This window comes from Primulina eburnea, chromosome 6, assembly GCF_022965805.1.
Source record: "Primulina eburnea isolate SZY01 chromosome 6, ASM2296580v1, whole genome shotgun sequence".
Taxonomy (NCBI): domain Eukaryota; kingdom Viridiplantae; phylum Streptophyta; class Magnoliopsida; order Lamiales; family Gesneriaceae; genus Primulina; species Primulina eburnea.
Genome location: NC_133106.1, coordinates 21977700 through 21987531, shown reverse-complemented (window position 1 = coordinate 21987531; position 9832 = coordinate 21977700).

Below are 9832 nucleotides of genomic sequence, written 5' to 3'. Positions count from 1 at the left end.
AATCTTAAAATCCCAAACACACCTACAAATTCTTAGATTTTCAAGCTTAATATTGATTTATTCCATAATACTCTCGATTAACATCCCTTATAACGTTATAATCTAAGATATAACAAGGTTATAAATATCCTTTCGAGCCAAAATTATCAAAAATTCTTAGCATTTAAACCATTCAATTCTCACTTACTGCTAAACTAGTTCCCAAATTCTTTAACAATTGTAAAATTAATTCTTAATTTCCTCAAAAATTATCCCATTTGATCCCTACTTTCAAAAATCCTATGATTAACCCATAAGTTTTTGACGTTCTTAATTTCTTTCTACAAGTTTCCCATAACATTATTTCAAAAAATTTAAACTTATTCATCCAAAAATCAATTCTGATAACCAATCTACTTTTTCGTTAAAACCTAACATTCCAAATTATACATTTTCTTACATCTAATGATCATCAGAGTCCTCGAGTCATTATTCCTTATGTGTAATTCTAAAAAATTAATTCAACTAGTAGACACGAATCGTTAGTATTTTCTTAGAAAATCTACATGTACCAAAAGCATTCTCAATATTCACGATTAACTACGACCCCAAAAGTAAAACATCAGTACTGTTACTCAAAAATCAACAAAGTCCAGTTCCACTACAAAGCCAACATGCGTTGAAATCATATAATTTCTTATTTCATATCGTATCACGTATAAAATTCTAGAGCAAATTAGACATATATCCTCATAATGCTATTAAACATGTGAAGTAAACATATGATTCATGTAGTCATGCAGATAACATCATAAAAATCACATAGAGCATGTAAACTTATAAATTGAGGCTTGAGGACTGAGCTTTCCGGTACTGATGGTTGTACAACCCCTTACAGAATCATTGCTCTGATACCAAATGAACGTCAACTCCTCGTTTTCTTAAAACGTGCTAGAAATTTTTTTTCTCCATCATCTCCATAATTCAAAATATACATATATATACTTTAAAATACCTTGACCTCATTTTCAAAATAAAACAACTAACTAACATTTAAAAATCCCAAAGGAAATTAGTTCAAATCGTAAAATCGTTAAACATTTTTGTAAGAGGATCGTTTACGGTGCTTGGATGCGCAACGCAATTTTCGAAAAATCACATTTTTCATGAAGAAAAATTCGAGCACCTCATATGTTGTGTAGCAAATAACAGAAACTCAAAATTTTCACACATAGTGTGTTAAGAATTTTTACCTATAAATCACAAAGATTGGCGTTTGTCTCCAACCAAGTTGTAAACAATTTAGCTCTTGCTCAAATAGATTATTTCCTTCAAATTAGGTCAACCACTAACTAGGAAGATCCCCTCTAATATTTCACTAGAAAAATTAGAGGATTTTTCTTTGAGAAGTGTAGGCATTCCTCAACAATTGAAGAAGCAAAAATTGGAGCGAATTAGATGAAAATTTCGGCCATCACATGTGCAGAGAAAGGGAAGAAAAGTTTTCTTGGTTTTGTAAAAAGTTAAAGTGGTATGTGCATGACATGCCTTGTTTATTGAAAAAGTTGTCTACAACCTTCACCTCCCAAGCATGCAATTTTATTTGGTCACGTAACATTTACAAAGTCCATAGAATTTTATTTAAATATCTCAAACACATTTGAGACCATTTAAACTTTACTTGATTTTACTCAAGCCCACTTGTTGAATAATTATTTCTTATTGGCTCTACAAGACCCAATGTTATTTAATTAATTCAACACTTGAATTAATTTAATTATTTTGACTCTACTAGGTCCACTAGTGTTTAAATAATTCAAGAATTGAATTAATTTATTTTAATCCATAATTATGTTTATGAAAATCACAATTTTCAAATACATTATTAATTTGAGCCATCTTTTAATTTAGGAACTCTTCCACAAATTAAAAGTTACATTCCCCGTAATCCTCTTATAGAAGTCATACTTCTAATTTTCTTTGTGCTTATAAACTCTTTTATAATCCGTTCAACACATGAACTATTTTCACTTCTCAACGGGATCTAGAAAGTTAGCACTTGTATGACCCTCAATGGTTTATTGATACAACTAGCAGTGGGTTCGCATCTCTATGTGATTCGGGAATAAACATGTCCTTATATGAGCATACCCTAGTTGCTCAATTCTTATTTATCAACTCCTTGATAATAAGAACGTCAGAACTCAAGTCTGATAGTGCCTAACCAATCATGTTAAACTCCTAGCAGCATCGCTTACATGATTCCCTAGGTATCAAATGATAGTGCCTGCAAGAACCATTCTATTATGGTTAGCGTACAGTACGGTCGCTTCAACTCATATATCCCGTCCGATTCGACAACCATTGGTATATCGAGAATTGTCAATGAATCGATACTATGTGTCATGTCGTAGTTGCATCGATGGTGTAATCTATGAAACCCCTTTCATAATTACAACCATATTCTGATCAGAGATTTCATACTACATATACATGTGATCACATAGGATATCCATACCCAAAGGTAAGCGGTGAATCCCCGACTACAAAGCATCGACTCCTATATGTTTCGACAAAACACCCAACCTTGCCACCTGATGACCCCATGAGAGTAGGTAAACAATTCAAAGTGCCATGCTAGCATATAGAGTCTCAATGTTGTCACGAGTCATAAGGACTAATGGTGTACAACCATAAACTAGGACGTTTCCACTCGATAAGTGAGAACCACTTGGAAAGTCCTTTGTGGAGGGTTGTTCAGTGCACTCGACAAGGAGCACCTATCTGCATGCTCGGACATCACAATGTCCCCTACAAATGAAACATGTTACTCACATCGCAGATACTAGTCTCAAACTCGAGCGGCCTCCTATATCCTTCTTAGCGGCGGCTAAATCGACTAGGAACTGTTTAGAATATACAGTATTCCAAATATGAGTTTCATGATACTCATTGTATGAGCATCTCTTATTCTTTCTACTATTTGTATATTCAAGAATTTATCTATACAACTAGCATGTGTATACAGATAAACATGTGTCAACAATAATTTCAAATATTATTAAAATAAAGATTGTTTATACATAGAGTTTCATTGTGAACACTCGGCCAACACTTGGCTCGACATGCACCTACTCTAACAATCTCCCACTTGCACTAGAGCCAACTACCCATATGCTTCAAACCCATCGATTCGCGATGCTTCTCAAATAATGGTCAGGCAAAGGCTTGGTTAGTGGATCACCAACAATATCTGCGGAGCCGATTTTTTCAATCGAGACATCTCCTCTTTCCACAATCTCTCGGAGGATGTGGTACTTTCTCAATACATGTTTGGACTTCTGATGAGACCTTGGCTCCTTTGCTTGTGCAATGGCTCCCGTGTTGTCACAAAACACCGGGACAGGAGCAACTCTATTAGGAATGATGCCCAACTCTTGGACGAAATTCCTTATCCAAGCAGCCTCTTTCGCTGCAGTTGATGCAGCAATGTATTATGGCTTAGTGGTGGAATCCGCTGCACTGCCTTGCTTGGAACTCTTCCAAGAGACAGCAGCACCATTGAGCATGAATACGAACCCTGAGGTTGACTTCGAGTCATCGATATCGCTTTGGAAGCTAGAGTCTGTATAGCCTTACAATTTCAGTTCTCCACCCCAATAGACCAAGAACAACTTATTGGTCCTTCTCAAATACTTGAGGATGTCTTTCACAGCTTTACAATGTGGAAGACCATGGTTCGATTGATATCTACTCACTACACTTAGTGCGAAAGCCACGTCGGGACGTGTAGATATCATCTCATACATGATGCTACCAATTGCAGTGCATACGGAATGCGTGTCATTGCCGCTATCTCTGCATCAGTCTTGGGAGACATAGACTTGGATAGGGACACGCCATGACACATTGATAGATGTCCTCTCATGGACTCATCCATCGAGAACCTCTTTACGATGGTATCAATGTATGTGGACTGGGTGAGACCAAGTAACCTTCTCGATCTATCTCTATAGATCTGTATTTCCAATACAAAATATGCTTCACCCAAGTCCTGCACTGAGAACTTACTCGCTAACCATATTTTATTTGATTGCAACATCCCTACATCATTCCCAATGAGTAGAATGTCATCACCATAAAGCACTAGGAATGTCACAGTACTCCCACTGACCTTCTTATACACACAGGGTTCCTCAGGATTCTTAGTAAAACCAAACTCTTTGATTGTACTATCGAATCTAAGGTTCAAACTCCTAGATGCCTGATTTAGACCATAAATAGATCTCTGAAGTTTTCATACCATATGCTCACTTCCGACAGATGTAAACCCTTCAGGTTGAGACATGTAAATCTCTTCCTTAATATCCCATTAAGAAAGGCTGTCTTGGCATCCATCTGCCATATCTGATAGTCATACTATGCAGCTATGGCTAGCAATATCTTTATGGACTTGAACATTGCAACTGGAGAAAAGGTTTCCTCAAAGTCAACTCCTTGTCTTTGAGTATATCCTTTTGCCACCAATCGTGCCTTGAAGGTCAATACCTTCCCATTCGCTCCAAGTTTCCTCTTGTAAATCCATTTACACCCTATGGGAACAATTCCCTCAGGTGCATCCACGAGATTCCACAATTGGTTCGAATGCATGAAATTCATCTCAGATTCCATTGCTTCAAGACATTTGGATGAATCGGCATCAGATAACGCTTCCTTGAAGGTCCTTGGATCACATCCATGGTTAGGCTCATCATGGCCCTCTTCAAGAAGCAAACCATACCTCATATGTGGTCTCGAGACTCTTTCGGATCTTCTAGGAGCTTATATCTCCTCTCTTGGCTCTTCGAGTGTGGATTCTTCAATTGTGGGTGTTTCTCGAACCTCTTCGAGTTCTATCATCTCCCATTTTCTATCCAATAGAAATTCCTTTTCCAAAAGGTTTCATTCCTAGAAACAAACACCTTTGTTTCTTGAGGATGACAGAAATAGCATCCAACATAATTCCTTGGATATCCCACAAAGTAACATAAAATGGATCGACTATCCAATTTATCTCCCACTACCTTATTCACATAAGCAGGGCACTCCCATATTCTAAGATAAGAATATTTGGGAGGCTTACCCATCCATATCTCATATGATGTCTTGTCAACTGCCTTTGAATGGACATTGTTCAACAACAGTGCCGCTGTCTCAAGCGCATATCCCCAAAAAGATCGTGGCAACTCCGTGAACCCCATCGTAGATCGAACCATGTCCATAAAAGTCCGGTTACAATGCTCCAAAACACCATTCAACTGTGGTGTAGCAGGCGGAGTTCACTGGTAGAGAATTCCATTCTCCCTAAGATACTCTTGGAACTCGGCACTCAAGTACTGAACACCTCTATCTGATCGAAGTGACTTGATGCTTCATCCCAATTGTTTCTCTACCTGAATTCTTTGAACCTTTCAAAGGCTTCAGACTTGTATTTCATCAAATACACATACCCATACCTCGAAAAATCATCGGTAAAGGTGATGAAGTAGGAATGTCCATGCTTAGTGGTGATGCTAAGCGGACCGCACACATCGGTATTGATCAAATCCAATAACCCTTTGGCTCGCTCCACATGGCCCTTAAAGGAAATTTTGGTCATCTTTCCTTTCTGACATGATTCACAAGCCGTGAGAGCATTAATATCAGACATATCAAACATGCATACTCCTACTAGCTTGTTCATCCTTCTTAAGGAAATATGTCCTAATCGAGCATACCACAATTGTGCCGAATTTAGAGTATCTTGTTTTTGCTTGTTTTTTGTTGTTTTATTTGGACATTGTTTAGTGGAATATCTTTCAATTTTAAGTTGTAGAGATCGTTTTCAAGTTCTCCAGTACTGATTAAACAATCATTCTTGTAAATGTTGCAAACACCTTTGCTAAATAAACAAGAAAATCCATCTTTATCAAGCATAGCAATGGAAACAATGTTTTTCACCAAATCCAATACAAACAAAACATCTCTTAAAATTAACTTAAAATCATTGTTCAAAAGCAAGTAAACATCTCCTATGGCCTTGGCAGCAACTCTTGCTCCATTGCCCATCCTCAAGAAGGTCCCACCTTACCTAAGCCTTCTACTTCTTCCCAACATCTGTAAATCATTACAGAGATGTGAGCCACAGCCGCTATCCAATACCCAAGAAATAGAGTTAATTGAAATGTTTACTTCAATATATAACATATCGTTTCCAGAACCTTTCTGGGCAAGATATTCTCTGCAGTTACGCCTCCAATGTCCAGGCTTCTTGCAGTGCTGACATATGTCAACAGTCTTGTCAGCCTTTACTGGTATGGCTGTCACAGCGGGACTCAGAGATTGCCTCTTCAAGGGCATGCTCTTCTTGGGACGTTGGAAAGAACGCTTCTTTCCCTTCTCATGTGGACCAATCTTCATACTGGAAGAAGAACCCACATAAAGAACCGACTTCTCATCATTCATAGAAGCCTGCATATAACACTTGGCTTTCAAGTCATGGTCACACCATTACTTGTAAGTCTTCAATTCCTTAGAAGTGCAATCAGTCAGAGCCTCAACATAGGGCGACTCAGTAAGTGTATACGCTATCCTTTCCGAATTCAAGACGATTTTCAAATTTCTTAGCCAATTGAGGTAATTAGGTCCGGTTAATATGTGTTTTTCGGTATTGCAGATAATGGATTGCGAATCGAAGACATTGTCAATTTTTTACTCAAAAGTAAAATAGATAAATGTTAATGATTATTTTAAAATATTTCGTAAGATATAAAGTATGGACTTTTACTTTATAAATGTTTACTCTCACTGTTTTAACACCTTTCACTACCCTCTAGTGAAAACGGGAAACTCCTTTCCTCAGTAGGTACGCAAGGTTCAATTAGCGAATTATGATCCCGAATAATATCAGCCAATCACAATTCATAAAGTTAGTTTCCAATTTCATCTCCATGCAACCCTCTACGTAAACTTTTGTCTCACGTTTGATTAGGACTCAATAATATGACGTCGTTCATCTTTACGTGTCATGCCTTACCCATCAATGTTGAACCTTAATTGACGGTCGCCATGAGTTCTCTCAATAATATGAGCTGAAATCATGGGAGTTCCACGTAGTTCACATCACCATATCAATGGATGTCATAGCTTTCCGGCACCCAGGTCCCCCCAATATTATGAGCCGAGCCCCAAGCACGGGTAGCGTTCATCATGCACCCATTGTCGATGGAAGACAAAGAAATTATAAAAACCTTTATAATTATCCTTTTCGGGCTTGATATTAATTTTGAATCTAATTCAAAATGAGGGTTTTTAAATTTTTTAAAGGTCTCATCATTAATTTTATTTAAAAACTCGCCATGTTTGATCGTATGTTTTCCGGATTCATGCAACTTTGTTATTATCATAATAATAACGCACATACTCATTATTTATAACATGTCATGCATATATTATAAACAGCAAACAAAACAAGGATGATCAATCGTCCCAAAACTAATGGCCCGTGTGAGCTAAACACGGGCCTAGGTCCTATCCTAGGGAAATGCATGGGATGCAAATGCAACTATTACATCAGCTTCCAATATTTACATGTCTTCGATCTTCATAATCATCGAGGCCACCATCTTCCAATCTTGATCTTCCACTATACTAATATTTACAAATAAATATCCATGGAAAATAGGAATACATCTCATGGGGTGGGAACGGGCCATAAACCAAGTCCACTTGAAATTTGATAATTATTACAGTCATTCAACACAAAATATCCTAACATACACCTACCAAATTGGGCTTGAGCTTTTGATCATCCTTCATGCATAATATCACATATCATACACATACAATTAATTATCCCAATAATTAATAGATCCAGTATTATATATCTTGATCCAATCACTAACCGCCACGATTATAAACTAAATTAACTAAGTATACAAAATCATTTGTCTACTTTCTAATTAATTTATTTATAACCGAATTTCTTGTAAATCACCATATACTATAAATAATTAAAATCCAACTTCAATTATTTATTTTATGACATAATATGTACTTACGAGATAATATGTACAACTTTCGTAAATTTAAAATTAAGGGCCAAAAATCATTTTTCACCAAAAAACATTTTGGTCCATTTAAATTCACAAATTGTGTTAGCCATCTAATGGCCCAACAAATTCAAGGCCCATGACACTTTGATATTTCAAAACACTTTTGAAAACCCTAGTCGTCATCGCCGTCGTCGAAGCTCCGTCGCCGGATTTCGGCCAACTTGCACACCAATGTTTTTTTAATTAAAACAAGGGGTGTTCGGACAGCACCTCGGGCTGCCCTTGCTGCCTGAAATGGGCAGCAACAAGTTGCCCAAAAACACCCCACGACGGCCTCGATTTTTGTTGCAAAATTCATCTCATGCGGTTAGAAATCGACCTCAATATAATATTACGTATTTGCTACAAAAATAGTATCCATAGCTCTGATACCACTTGAAAAGAGATCGATTAAGATGCCCTAAATTGCAACTGGAGTTTCAAAAATTGTTTTTCAACAAGAAAACCGAGCACCCTAATCCTATAATGTGTAGCAAATGGTGTTTAGAATTTTTACCTATCAATCATAAGGATTGATGTTATGGCTCCAACTTAGTTGTAAAACGACTAAGCTCTTCAATGACAAGACCTTCTACAAGCTTTCCTTGTTCTGCTTCCTTCAAATTAATATGCCCTAATGCGCAACGGAAGTTTCAAAATTTTTTTTCAACAAGAAAATCGAGCACCCTAATACTATAATGTGTAGCAAATGGTGTTTAGAATTTTTACCTATCATCACAAGGATTGATGTTATGGCTCCAACTTAGTTGTAAAACAACTAAGCTCTTCAATGACAAGACCTTCTACAAGCCTTCCTTGTTCTCCTTCCTTCAAATTAGGTCCACCACAAACAAGTTAAATCCACTCTAATTTTGCACTAGAAAAATTAGAGTATTTTTTCATTAAGAAGTGTAGGATTTTCTCAACAAAATGAAGAAGAAAAATGGAGGATAATTATTAAAATTTCGGCCACTATTCACCATAGGAGAGAAGGGAAGCTTTTTCTTGGTTGTGTGAAAGTTAACGTAAGCATGTGCATGCCATGCCTTGGATATTGAAAAAGTAGCTTCCCAACTCTTCACCACCCTTGCATGCTTTTTTACTTGGGCTTGTAGCAATTACAAGACCCATGGACTTTTATTAAATGTCTCAAACACATTTGAGACCATTTAACCATTACTTGATTTTACTCAAGCCCACTAGTTTAATAATTATTTCTAATTGGGCTCTACAAGCCCGAGGTTGTTAATTAATTCAACACTTGATTTATTTAATTATTTGGACTCTACTTGGCCCACTAGTGTTTAATTGATTCAACACTTGAATTAATTTTATTTAGTCCATAATAATGTTTATAAAAATCACAATTTTCAAATACATTATTTTTTTGGCCAACTTTTAATTTGGAAAATTTCCTCAAATTAAAAGTTACATCCTTCTTATAGAAGTAATACTTCTATTTTATTTACGCTTAAAAACTCTTTTATAAGCCGTTCAACACAATGAATTATTTTTCTTCTCAAGGGGATCTAGAAAGTTAGCACTTGTGTGACCCTCAATGGTTCATTGATACAACTAGCCGTGGGTTTACATCTCCATGTGATTCTGGACTAAACATTTCCTTATATGAGCATACCCCATTTGCTCTATTCTTACTTATCAATTCCTTGATAATAAAACGTCAGAACTTAAGTCTGATAGTACCCAACCAATCATGTTAAACACCTAACAGTATCGCTTAC